We start from the raw sequence: 11,507 nt of genomic DNA on the forward strand, positions 1-11,507 counted from the left end.
TTGCCCCTTGCGTTGCAAAGGCCGTGGCTTTTGTGGCGCGATGGGTAACGATGCTTCGTGGGGTGTCAGTTGTTGATGTGTGCAAGGGTCCCTGGTTCGAGCCCGGGTTGGGGCGAAGAGAGGGACGGAACCTACACTGTTACACTCACAGGCATGTCAGAACATAGGCAGAGAACATGGCCCCCAGGGTTGCGATTTACAATGCTACATTCTCCACTATGAACATAAAAACTGACATGAACAGCCTTTGAGAAATATCAAGTCCATAGAGCACGTATTAACCTCGTACACCTAATACCATGCATTCATTACAAACCATTATTATATGAGGCATCGGATCCTTGAAGTTGATGGAATTACATGACAGATTTGTAGAGCCAGTATGATGGCCATCCTTGCAATAGAGAGTTGTTAGAGTGCCCAGGGGCTCAAATACAACAGTATGTGTAGTCAGTTGGCGTATGTCTTACCTGGCCTTGAATAGGAGGACATTTCGTTATTTGAATGATGGGACAATGTGCATAGTTCATATCTTATCATACTCTGCTATTTGTCTTGCTGTCCCTGGCACATCTAGTGTCACCTGTGGATAATGCACCAACAGTGGCTCAGACGTTGGCCAGTTGTAGATAAATTCCACCAGAGGGCAGTCATTTAATACATACTGACCGATGGAAGGTGAGGGGTTACTTTGAGGCACAGGCACGGCATACTAGGCTATGTTTACATCAGTGGCAAATGTAAATCTTGGTGGGGCAAAAAAAAGAAAACTGTTTAAGATGCATGCCAGCTAAGTCATTACACAACACAACACTAAACAATACATTAATTCATTAATGCACTATAACGGTGACAAACAGTGCCCACAAACTATTAGGGCCTACATAAAGCTGTCCCAACAGCAGAGTCCCAACACCTTACCACTGCTACACCTGGCTATCAGCCATTGGTGTAAAGTACTTAAGTAAAAATACTTTAAAGTACTACTTAAGTCGTTTTTTAAGGTATCTGTACTTTACTTTAATATTTATAGTTTTGACTACTTTTACTTGACTACATTCCTAAAGAAAATAATGTACTTTTTACTCTATACATTTTCCCCAACATCCAAAAGTACTCATTACATTTTCAATGCTTAGCAGGACAGGAAAGAGGTCCAATTCCCTTACGAACATCCCTGGTCATCCCTACTGCCTCTGATCTGGAGGACTCACTTAACACAAATGTTTCGGTTGTAAATGATGTCTGAGTGTTGTAGTGTGCCCCTGGCTGTCTGTAAAATATGTCTGTGTGTTGTAGTGTGCGGCTGTCTGTAAAAGATGTCTGCATGTTGTAGTGTGCCCCTGGCTGTCTGTAAATGATGTCTGTGTTGTAGTGTGCCCCTGGCTGTCTGTAAATGATGTCTGTGTTGTAATGTGCCCCTGGCTGTCTGTAAAAGATGTCTGTGTTGTAGTGTGCCCCTGGCTGTCTGTAAATGATGTCTGTGTTGTAGTGTGCCCCTGGCTGTCTGTAAAATATGTCTGTGTGTTGTAGTGTGCGGCTGTCTGTAAAAGATGTCTGCATGTTGTAGTGTGCCCCTGGCTGTCTGTAAATGATGTCTGTGTTGTAGTGTGCCCCTGGCTGTCTGTAAATGATGTCTGTGTTGTAATGTGCCCCTGGCTGTCTGTAAAAGATGTCTGTGTTGTAGTGTGCCCCTGGCTGTCTGTAAATGATGTCTGTGTTGTAGTGTGCCCCTGGCTGTCTGTAAATGATGTCTGTGTTGTAGTGTGCCCCTGGCTGTCTGTAAATGATGTCTGTGTTGTAGTGTGCCCCTGGCTGTCTGTAAAAGATGTCTGTGTTGTAGTGTGCCCCTGGCTGTCTGTAAAAGATGTCTGTGTTGTAGTGTGCTCCTGGCTGTCTGTAAAAGATGTCTGTGTTGTAGTGTGACCCTGGCTGTCTGTAAAATATGTCTGTGTTGTATTGTGCCCCTGGCTGTCTGTAAAAGATGTCTGTGTTGTAGTGTGCCCCTGGCTGTCTGTAAAAGATGTCTGTGTTGTAGTGTGCCCCTGGCTGTCTGTAAAATATGTCTGTGTTGTAGTGTGCCCCTGGCTGTCTGTAAATGATGTCTGTGTTGTAGTGTGCCCCTGGCTGTCTGTAAAATATGTCTGCATGTTGTAGTGTGCCCCTGGCTGTCTGTAAAAGATGTCTGCGTGCCATAGTGTGCCCCTGGCTGTCCGTAAATTTTAAAACAACAATTGTGCCATCTGATTTTATTATTATAAGCAATTTGAAATTATTTATACTTTTACTTTAGATACTTAAGTATATTTTTGCTAATACATTTACTTTTGATACTTAAGTATATATGACTTTCATTTTCAATGAAGGTATCTTTACTTTTACTCAAATATGACAATTGTGTACTTTTTCCAACACTGCTATCAGCGGAGCCTTGTCTGGCAGCGAAACAGTTCATTCAGCCTCATTTACTGCCTTTTGAAAACACATAGCTGATGTGGCTGACTTGCTGAAACAAATGTGGTTTCTACTGACAGTTGAGATGTACAAACTATGGCATAAGGGGACAATGAGCAGATAAGAGGCGATTCTTTCGATTAAGACATTAATGAGCGAGCTAGGACGGACGTAGTCAATATAACTATTTGTTCAGGACTTTTGAAATGTACTGCGAGAGAATTCAGAACATGTGACTTCTTACAGTATCCTCCCTGTACACCAAGTCAGAACCGTAGGATAAATAAAGGGGGCATATAAGCAGACAATGAAAGTTCTTACAATGTTCAATGATTACATTTCTATAAAACAGGCTGTACACAACACCACCAAGTCTGAACAGTACACAAAATTATGAGGGGAAAAGGGACCAAATTATTAGGGTGAGACACATGGGCTACTAACAGCTTACAACACAACATACACTTAGTATTACTTTATGAGCTTTTATCCTTGACTTATATCACTCTGAGTTTTTATCCACTTGCTGCTTTCTGGACCCGGTTTTAGCCCTTGCTTTTTTCTCTTCTATTGTTACCTCTATGTCTGATAAACATGCCCCGCATAAGAATCACAGAGTAAGAAACCGAACCAGTTCTTGGTTCTCTCCTGAATTGTCAGGTCTTTTCCTGCAAAAGAATCGGGCCTGGGCCTTGGCGAGGAAAACAGGTACTCCAGCTGATTGGCTGTTTTTTAGGCAATTGAGAAATAAATGTACTGCAGCTGTCAAAAAGGCAAAATAAAATTACTTCCTTAAATGCTATGACAGATTCTGCAGGAGATCCTGCAAAATTCTGGAAAACCGTTAATTCACTGAAACGGGGGAATTCTGCTGTTTCTCTTCCTAAGCAAATTACCTCAGACTCCTGTATTCTAAGTGAAAAAAATATATTTGTGATGCTTTTAATAAGCATTTCATCTCTGCTGGTTTTTTATTTGAATGGAAAAGTGTCCATTGTGGTACTGGCCAGCTAGTTGATTTTTCGTCTTGCTTTTCAACCGTTACTCTGAAAAATGGTAACCCTGTTTTTAGTTTCCAGAAAATAACCGAAGCAGAGGTTCTAGCTGCCCTGTGTGCCATTGATACTAAGAAATCCTTAGGCGCTGACAATTTAGACCCGTACTTACTTAAGTGTGCTGCACCTATCATTGCTGGTTCAGTGACACACATTTTTAATCTAACATTAAGCACAGGAAATATCCCTAAGGTGTGGGAAGCAGCTTTTGTTCTGCCATTACATAAGGGAGGTGACGGTAGTGATTTGGATAACTATCGACCCATCTCTAGGCTCCCTTCTCTGGCAAAGATCCTAGAATCTATAGTCAACAAACAGTTACAATCTTTTCTTTCTGCTAACAGTATTCTTAGCAACAATCAATCTGGTTTTAGATCTAAACACAATACCACATCGGCCACTATGCTTGTTGTAAATGATATTGCAAATGCCTTAGATGATAGAAAGCACTGTGCTGCGTTGTTTGTAGATTTGTCAAAAGCTTTTGACACTGTAGACCATGCTATCCTTTTGAGTAAGCTGTCATCTATAGGACTGGGCACTGATGCCTACCGATGGTTTTATGACTATCTTAAAGATAGAACTCAGGCCGTCATGGTTGACGGGGTCAAGTCTGACCCCTTACAGTTACTTAAAGGGGTCCCTCAGGGTTCAATAATTGGCCCACTATTGTTCTCACTTTATATAAACAACATTGGTGATGATGTCAGATATTGTAAATTCCATTTATATGCAGATGACACAGTGATGTACTCTATTGCTCCAACAGCGGACCAAGCTTTAATGCAGTTGGAGTCTGATTTTAGGATACTACAGGGGTCTCTTTTACAGCTTAAACTTGTTTTAAACGCTAAGAAAACAAATGTCATGTTTTTTTCTAGGTCTAAACTCTCAGTTAGAAACACTTTTGTAATCACTAGCTTGGATGGTACTCAAATCAAACAGGTCTCTGCATATAAATACTTAGGGGTATGGTTAGATGATAGGCTTTCTTTTAAAAAATGTTACTGAATTGGGAAAAAAAGCTCAAATTCAAGATAGGGTTCCTTTACAGAAACAGGGCTTGTCTGTCCTCCGTAAATAGAAAACAAATTGTGCAGGCTACTTTTATGTCTGTTTTAGATTATGGTGATATTATTTATATGCATGCATCGGCAAACACATTAAAACCACTGGACGCTATTTACCATTTTGCACTCAGGTTTATCACAGGTGATAGTTACAAAACTCATCACTGTATCTTATATCAACATGTGGGTTGGGCCTCTCTATCTGTGAGGCGAGAGCAACATGCTCTCTTGTTGATTTATAAAGCACTTCTTTTAAAACTACCTCCATATATATCATCATTAATTTCCACAAGATATACTCATTTTAAAACCAGATCACAGATGTGGATTACATTAGAGACTCCTGCGGTCTCCACAGAGTTGGGTAGGACTGCCTTTAGTTCCTTTGCACCTTATTTATGGAACAAACTGCAGATCCAACTTAAGTTAGACACTCTGGTGTCCTTTGCCCATTTCAAAAATGTTATGGAGGATCAATATGATGTTGTCTGTGATTGTTTCTGTTAAATTGTGTCTTTGTTGTATGTTTGAAATGTTCTTGTCTGTATGCCTAGAACTGTACATGTCAACATGTTTACACAGGGCACAGCCGTAAAAGAGATCCAGGTCTCAATCTGTTTTCCCTGTTAAAATAAAGATAAAAAAAAAGAGCTGCAGTATACTTATCTCCCTGGCATATGCAGCAGCAAACAATACATTTTTGGACTCACCTTGTTGTGCTGTGCTCACTTGAACAGGAAGGTGGTGATGCAGTCCTTCGTGGGCAAATTTTGTCATGAAACTTTGTCATCAAAGTCTGGCATTCTCTGGATTTATGGTGCTTTCAAAACAACTGGGAACTCGGGAAATAAACAAGGTTGAATCATGATGACGTCAGTGATCTTCAGGTCGGAGCTCTAGAAAGAGACCCGAGTTCCTAACAGATTTTTGTTTTTAATCTGTGTTTGCAAACTGATATGTAACATGTATTAATGCCAAAATAACATGCAAAACAGGCTCTGCCCCACCTGCCTTGAATTACGGGTCACCCCTAGTTTACATTATCCCTAATCATCAGGCTAGATAGTATACTTACATCCTCTACTTTGATTCCGTCAATAATCATTTGGAATTTGTTGTCAATGTCTCTAAATAACAGCATGTTTTTCCATTGCAGATGGAAGACACTTTAATCCTCTGGGGTGCTCAGCATTTACCACAATATGATAAAACATAATTGAGGGCTTCAATTCAGATGGGCTACTGCAATAGTGCATCAATTAGTTCCAATGCAGAAGACTTTGTGGTAAAAACTTGACGTTGACATGTTTTGGCCTCATCAAGAAGAGGTTTTTGTAAAAAAAAAATTGTAACTAGGCAAGCCAGTTAAGAAACAAATTCTTATTTACAATGACAGCCTACCCCAGCCAACACTGGGCTGATTGTGTGCTGCCCTATGGGACTCCCAATCACAGCCAGATATGATGCAGCCTGGATTTGAACCAGGGACTGCATTGACACCTCCGGCACTGCGATGCAGTGCCTTAGACTGCTGCGCCACTCGGAAGCCCAGGTTGAGTCAGTTGTGTCCTGGAAAACCTTGCAGAACAGAAGTTATTCTTCAAATCCCAGATAATAAGGTAAGCAAAAAAATTGGCTGAAAATGCTGTCAGCGGGCCTTTTCGGCACAATTCATCATTCCAGCTAAGCACAGCAGTCTCCAATTTTACTGATTTGAATGGCCTCAAACACAGGGGAAACCTCACCTGTTTTTGGTTGTGAATTAAAGGAAAAATACCAGTGTGCGTTATATTCAGATTACTCCCTGGTACATACTGTCCTTAATGACTTGAATGAGTGATGAATGCAGATATTTTTCTTCTAATGTTTCATTGTTTTCCACTTTGAACATGGGAGCCTTTCACCAAAGTTTCTTGCTTTACTAAAATAAGAAATGTTAAATGATATGTCCACATTTCCATTTGGTGGGTCCGAATATAAATGTTTGTAACGAACTGAGTAATAGGCCAACAAATGTATGCAGTGATCTAAAATGTCACCTTGCTTTGAAAGCTGAATTCACAGCACAAGTGTGTCTCTCTCTCAGCAGCTTGGCAAACGACGGCTGTGCCAGAGGGAGGACACATGACAGGTTGAGAAATGAGAGGATTTTCAATGAGAACGCCCGAAAAGAAAGATTCTTCGCTGGGCCAGGAGGGATCTACAGGGTCATCCATTTGGGTAAATTGCTGCTGTAATTCAACCAAAGTGACAAGAATGCGTAGTGTCTCACACCAATGTGTAGGATAACCGCTGTTCTTTGAAAATAGCATTTCCTGAAATATTGTGTGAATTTATCCACTCAGACACACCAGGCTTCAGCTAGTCTTTTACACACGCACCAGGGTTTCCCTTAGGAAAATGTGAATTTAATTTACCTGCCATTTCAGAAAACTACCAGATTCTTCTACGTTAGGGCGTCCACCCACAGTGTTCAGAATGACAGAAATCACATTTAGATTATGGTAATACATTTAGGGCTAGGCGTCCCGCTAGTGGGACAACTTCCGGTGAAGCTGGAGGGTGCGCAATTCAAATAAATAATCATACAAATAAATAATCATACAAATTATGGATATTAAACATTTAGGTACATGTAAGTGTACATATTTTTCCACCGGCAAAGGGTTCATAAATTAACAAATAGCGATGAAATATTCACTTACTTTTTGAAAATCTTCCTCTGATTTGTCATCCAAAGGGTTCCAGCTATAACAGGTAGTGTCGTTTTGTTAGATAAAATCCTTCTTTATATCCCAAAAAGTCAGTTTAGTTGGCGCCATCGATTTGAGTTATCCACTCGTTCAACATGTAGAGAAAGGAATCCGAAAATCTACCCCTAAACTTTGTTTCAACAAGTCAAAATCCATTTCTATTTACTCCTCAGATACCCTAAAATGTAACCAAACTATAATATTTCTTACGGAAAGAAATATGTTCAATAGGAAACCGATTTTAGCAGGTGCGTTCTGTCTTCATGGCACGCACAAACACGAATTTCCAAGACTGTGTCCTTCTACTAAAACTGTTATTTCTTATTCGTTTTTGAAGTTACAAGCCTGAAACCTTGAACATAGACTGCTGACACCCAGTGGAAGCCATAGGAATTGCACCCAGGGAGCTCATTGTCAGTATGACCTTATACTTGCCATTGTAAGAGGATGGTCTCTCAAAAAAAACAAATATCAGTTTGGTTTTTCTCTAGATTTTCTCCTACCATATCTATTGTGTTATATTGTCCTACATTATTTTAACATTTCTACAAACTTCAAAGTGTTTTCTTTCCAATGGTACCAATTATATGCATATCCTGGCTTCAGGGCCTGAGCAACAGGCAGTTTACTTTGGGCACGTCATTCAGGCGGAAATGGCTCCACAATGGCTCAGCTGCCTATTCTTGTGCATTCATCGTTTCATTGTGTGAATGGTTTGCCCTTTGATAAAACATTTAAAAAATATATTCCCCATTACATGTCACCAGTAGTAAATGAATCGTTAATCTCTGTAATTTGGTTACGTTAATTAATGGTTATTTATTAATTAATGGCTTTAAAAAAATATATGGCTAACAGAAACCGGGCTGACGGAAACCCTGACACGCATGCACGCAGGCACACACACACACACACACACACACACACTCACCCGCACACACATGCACACACTATACTACACCCACCCCACACACATACACTATTGTCCAACTAATTGGTTTCTGTTTCTGCATCACATCCTTGACAGAAGACAGCCGTTCTCAGATCTGCCAAGCATTTGAGACTCCAAAGCTCTCGTTAGGTCTTCCTGGGCATCTGATCTCATTAACATTATCATAGCCTCTGCTACTTCATTACCCAGACTCCCTTGGTAAAGAACACTCAGATTGACTGCATTTGTTGTTTGTTTACTTAATGCTTCCTCTCTCACCTCACACATAGAAATGGGAAACTAGAGGTGTGTTTGTGTGTGTATGTGTGCTTGCATTGCATGTGGCTGTGTGTACACGGACTGCACGTGCATGTGTGTATGCATGTGTTTGGGTGTGTGTGTGTGCACCTGTGTATGTGGGTGTATGCACGTTTGTATGCACGTGTGTGTGTGAACCTGCATGTGTTATTGCATAGCGGCACACTTCCTAAGAAAACAGGCTATAAATGGTTGGGGAGGCTGGCTGTAAAGGATTCCTGGGTTATTGATGGCAACACAATCTCCCTTTGTGTCCCGATCGATGGCTGGGCCACAGCCGAATTATTGGCTTGTTGCTCTGTCAGAGATGGCAATAGCTGATGGGACTGGCTGACGTGTCTGTGGTGCAGGAAAAGTGTAGGGAGGTAGAGCGAGAGGGGGAGAGTAGGGAGAAAGAGGAGAGACAGGGAGAGAGAGAGATGACGAGTAGAGACAGTGAGAGAGAGATATGAAGAGGTGAAACAGGGAGAGAGAGAGAGATGAAGAGGAGAGTCAGGGAGAGAGGGAGATGAAGTGGAGAGACAGGGAGAGAGAGAGATGAAGAAGAGAGACAGGGAGAGAGAGGGATGAAGAGGAGAGACAGGGAGAGAGAGAGAGATGAAGAGGAGAGACGGGGAGAGAGAGATGAAGAGGAGAGACGGGGAGAGAGAGATGAAGAGGAGAGACAGGGAGAGAGAGGGATGAAGAGGAGAGACAGGGAGAGAGAGAGGGATGAAGAGGAGACACAGGGAGAGAGAGGGATGAAGAGAAGAGTCAGGGAGAGAGAGGGAGAGATGAAGAGACAGGGAGAGAGAGGGAGTAATAGTGTAAGGATAGAGGTTGAAATGGCACTGCAGTGTCACAGGCCATAATTTAATCTGACTGCACCCCTAATCCTCTGGTAATCTCTAATCAGATTAGTGTCAGACATTAAGGAAAACATTATTGACTTTAATAAGATAGATAGGCTTGGTAGACTTGTGAAGCTTTTTAATCTTATGCTGGAAATGAACCCCTAATTTGCGTCACTAAATCCTGTTGGCTATATGTATATTGATCTATTTGTTGTGAGACCTGGATATAATTTGCATATCAAATTGACTGTCAAATCAGAGTAAGACAATAATTACATGAGATTATCAAGATTATAATTTTGAATCAGTTATTTCCTAGCAAGCTGTCTACTCAGACATGATTGTTGTTGTTGTTGTCGTTGTCATGGTGCTTCCCACCGGTGGTGACGGTTACGGAGTTTAGTTTAGCTCATTCATTCGACTATTTTGAAAAGAAGCACACATAAAACTTGTAATAGACATAACATCATTGAGGATACCAGAGGGCAGTCATCAACACATTGAGGATACCAGAGGGCAGTCATCAACACATTGAGGATACCAGAGGGCGGTCATCAACACATTGAGGATACCAGAGGGCAGTCATCAACACATTGAGGATACCAGAGGGCGGTCATCAACACATTGAGGATACCAGAGGGCAGTCATCAACACATTGAGGATACCAGAGGGCAGTCATCAACACATTGAGGATACCAGAGGGCGGTCGTCAACACATTGAGGATACCAGAGGGCAGTCATCAACACATTGAGGATACCAGAGAGCGGTCGTCAACACATTGAGGATACCAGAGGGCAGTCATCAACACATTGAGGATACCAGAGGGCAGTCATCAACACATTGAGGATACCAGAGGGCAGTCAACAACACATTGAGGATACCAGAGGGCGGTCATCAACACATTGAGGATACCAGAGGGCAGTCATAAACACATTGAGGATACCAGAGGGCAGTCATCAACACATTGAGGATACCAGAGGGCAGTCAACAACACATTGAGGATACCAGAGGGCAGTCATCAACACATTGAGGATACCAGAGGGCAGTCATCAACACATTGAGGATACCAGAGGGCAGTCATCAACACATTGAGGATACCAGAGGGCGGTCATCAACACATTGAGGATACCAGAGGGCAGTCAACAACACATTGAGGATACCAGAGGGCGGTCATCAACACATTGAGGATACCAGAGGGCAGTCATCAACACATTGAGGATACCAGAGAGCGGTCGTCAACACATTGAGGATACCAGAGGGCAGTCATCAACACATTGAGGATACCAGAGGGCGGTCATCAACACATTGAGGATACCAGAGGGCAGTCAACAACACATTGAGGATACCAGAGGGCAGTCATCAACACATTGAGGATACCAGAGGGCAGTCATCAACACATTGAGGATACCAGAGGGCGGTCATCAACACATTGAGGATACCAGAGGGCAGTCATCAACACATTGAGGATACCAGAGGGCAGTCATCAACACATTGAGGATACCAGAGGGCGGTCATCAACACATTGAGGATACCAGAGGGCGGTCATCAACACATTGAGGATACCAGAGGGCAGTCATCAACACATTGAGGATACCAGAGGGCAGTCATCAACACATTGAGGATACCAGAGGGCGGTCATCAACACATTGAGGATACCAGAGGGCAGTCATCAACACATTGAGGATACCAGAGGGCGGTCATCAACACATTGAGGATACCAGAGGGCGGTCATCAACACATTGAGGATACCAGAGGGCAGTCATCAACACATTGAGGATACCAGAGGGCGGTCGTCAACACATTGAGGATACCAGAGGGCAGTCATCAACACATTGAGGATACTACAGGGCAGTCATTAACACAGTGAGTGTACCATTAATACACAGTAAAGTCTGGGATGTGGCAACATGGTTAAAAGATAAGATGTCTGAAAACAAATAGAAGAAAACTTTTTTTTTTCATCATTGTAGTTAAACACGAGGGGACATTCATATGGGCACACAAAACATCAGAAAGTTTTTAACCTTGGCCGCTGACGCCATGTTCTTATGCAATCAGGCGAGGCATTGGAGCGTGGAGGCAGAAATGGAGC

This window comes from Salmo salar, chromosome ssa06 (genome assembly GCF_905237065.1).
Source record: "Salmo salar chromosome ssa06, Ssal_v3.1, whole genome shotgun sequence".
NCBI lineage: Eukaryota > Metazoa > Chordata > Actinopteri > Salmoniformes > Salmonidae > Salmo > Salmo salar.